General features: G+C 38.0%; 1 pseudogene; it reads right to left on the reverse strand.

Moving 5' to 3' along the window:
- Nucleotides 1–1,715: 1,715 nt before the first annotated feature.
- On the reverse strand, nucleotides 1,716–2,288 carry LOC139017682 (ADP-ribosylation factor-like protein 1 pseudogene; annotated as a pseudogene).
- Between the last annotated feature and the right edge of the window lie 984 nt (nucleotides 2,289–3,272).

Here is a 3,272-nt window from a genome sequence, read left to right on the forward strand (position 1 = left end):
TGGAAAGGTTGACTTAATGGCAGAATGAGTGGTTCACTCTCTATGCTTCAGAACAACAGGAAGGAGAAAGGTCTAATTTTATTCATAGTAGCAAATATTGTTTCCCAACAAAAGCTACATTAAAAAACAGAGGTAGTGGATTCAGTACAGGGAGCAGAATATTGGTGTAAAGGAGGCAAATAGTCAAGATGGAAGGGTTAAATGGCAACTGACACTTGGCTACCATGCTGAGAGGCAATACAGAGTGATAGAGACTGTGGCAAAGTAGAGAGTGCAGGGCCTATCTAGGGTGCAACAGTCTGTAATTCTAAGCAATTGTCATGCAGGAACACAACCTCAAAGTTTCTAGATCTTTCTTAATGCCAAGCAGAACCACATTGTGTATGTGTAAGAAATCCCCTTGCCCTGGCTGGTTTGGTTCAGTGGATAGAGCGTCAGCCTGCGGACTGAAGCTTCCCAGGTTCGATTCCGGTCAAGGGCATGTACCTTGGTTGCGGGCACATCCCTAGTGGGGGCTGTGCAGGAGGCAGCTGATCAATGTTTCTCTCTCATCGATGTTTCTAACTCTCTACCCCTCTCCCTCTCTGAAAAAAAAATCAATAAAATATACTTGAAAGAAAGAAAGAAAGAAAGAAAGAAAGAAAGAAAGAAAGGAATTCCCTGATGCCAATGTCACACTCTATGGGATGTCACTCTCTGAGGTAAATAAAACTTTTTTTTACAATGCTTCTTAAAATATATCTTCATTACCTTCAATGTGATATTTTAAAAATATGTTGTGAATTCATCAAATATAATCATTTAGGACTGTTTTTACTACCTCTACTAGTATGGACAGATAAATTTACAGGCATTATTTTGAATGTACAGTCTACTTCACTTAGCATAATTTTATGTAGGGACTTATATCATTTGAACTTACATATGGTGTAGTTCATGGGACAAGCTTCTGACCCTGAAGTCTCACTCTAAGCCCAGCTCCCAGCTTACTAACAGTTGGGCAAGCCAAGCTATCAACTCAAGATTCAACATATCCATAAAATGAAAACATTACATTACAACCTGTCCTATCTACATCACAGGGTTCTTATAAAAATTGACTAGGTATCAATATACATTGAATTTTTTCAACTATAAAGTACTACAAAATAACAATTACAGATACATCAGTGAAGTTAACTATCAAAATAATTATTTCAACTTCATGCCTATAACCAAAAGCTTTTAAATGAAACAGTTTAAATAAAGTGGTTACTGAGCAAATGAAAACTATATTTCTCACACTATGTTCCTAGACTACCCTACTGAGTCTAATTTTTGGAAAAATTTAATTCATTTTAGAGGGGAAAAAATCTGAGCTAAGGTATTTATTAGTGTTTATACAAATAATCTGCAACCACTCATTCAAAAATAGGGTGTTTTTTCCCCCTCAATAAGAGTGCATTCTTTAATAGGACTGTATTCGAATAAGAATTCCACACAAATAGAATATATACTTTAATAATACAAGAAAGCAAGGAAGGAATGTTTTACATCATACAGACCCAGTCAGTTGGTTCAATCATGATGAGCTATCCTTCCAACCAAATACTTATTTTTTATATTTATTACAAATGTGTAGTCAGTTCAGTATATGCCAACAATCACACACAGCTCTAACATTTAGTAGTGTGAAGCATACTTAACTATTTCTGAAGGGACATGGGATGTGGTCTTCATTTCAGAAAAGCAAAAGTGGTTGGATTACTGTCTGCTCTTAAAGCTTCACCTAACCATTCCACTGTCTCATCAAGGCCAGTGCCTTTTGTTGCTGAAGTTTTGAATATTTGCCATCTTCGGTCCTTCAAGGCAGGTAGCCCAAGTGAATTTGCCATCTCTGAGGGAGTCATAGCCTGTTTCATGTCCTGCTTATTTGCAAATACTACCAAAATGGCTTTTTTCAGCTCTTCTTCCTCCAACATGGCAACTAACTCTGATTTGGAAATGCCAATTCGGCCTCAGTCACAACTGTCTACTACATAAATGATGGCATCTGTGTTCAAATAATAACATCTCCAGTGTGGCCTGATACTGGTCTGTCCTCCTAAGTCCCAGACTTGAAATTTAAGGTTCTTGTATGTTACCGTCTCAAGATTAAATCCAATGGTAGGAATAGTAGTAACAACCTCTCTAACCTGTAATCTGTACAAAATTCTAGTTTTTCCTGCTCCATCTAATCCCAAAATTAAAATCCTCATTTCCAGGGTTCCGAATAGACTCGAAAATATACTTGAGAAAAAGCCACCCATGATGAAGTGCCTGTCTGTCCTTGTCAATCATCAGAGACAAGCCCCAGCCTCGGCAGCAATTCTACTGGATCCCCGGTGCCTCCACCTCCACTTGACTTGGCCTCGGGTGGCTCGGAGGCAGTATCCTTGGAAGCCTAGTCAGCCAGAAACTTCCACATCAGCCACCCGGCCAAATAAAACATTATTTTTGCAAGTCAGAAACACATCAGAACTCCATAGTGTGTGATGTTCAAGTTAAAACTAGATGGCAGACATGCTAAAAAATGTAATCCAAAAATCTGTCATAAATGTTTCCCTGCTGAGTTTGAGTTAAACTTCAGAACCAACTGATATATGGTATAATAACTTATGTTTTCTTTTTCCAAAGGTAAAGTCATCAACCTGATTTTTTCAATCTCTTTATGTCTTAAGATATAGCGTGAACTGAGAATCATATCAGAATCGAACAACAGTATCAATTAACATGTTCTAGAATACTTTTATATCTTTCCTTTAAAGAAAAACCCATAAAAGCTGATTTTTCCCATTTTCTTAGGTCCTGAGACCTGGCCTACCCTGAGCATTATATCAGCCACTTGAGAAATGACGGGGTCACTTAGGATGCCACCTAGCAATTAGTGCTAGCATGCCTAATTACAGACCAGAGGAGATGGTTTTTTGGAGGGAGGAGAGGAGAAGAGAATGAGATAAGAGAAAAATCCTTAAGTGCCTTCTTGTTGCTACATCTTTCACGCTCCCCACTCTCTCTTCCACGTATTGCCACTAAATACCACTCACATAGCAAGGAATGTTAGATTGTCACCATCACTTGCCTCTGTGGAACACATAAATGTTTCATGTTACTGTGTTAAAAATAGTGATTAACTGGAACAAATGTTATAGCTATAAAAACCAAGGCTCAGAAAGATCAATAATAACAGCATCTATCATTTATATGATGCTTTTAGTCCTCCAGCCTCTCTACATCCTAACTCTTGTGACACA

The sequence above is a fragment of the Myotis yumanensis genome, unplaced genomic scaffold, assembly GCF_028538775.1.
Source record: "Myotis yumanensis isolate MYYU_CA2020_CCGP unplaced genomic scaffold, mMyoYum1.0.hap1 SCAF_10, whole genome shotgun sequence".
In the NCBI taxonomy this organism is placed as follows: Eukaryota; Metazoa; Chordata; class Mammalia; order Chiroptera; family Vespertilionidae; genus Myotis; species Myotis yumanensis.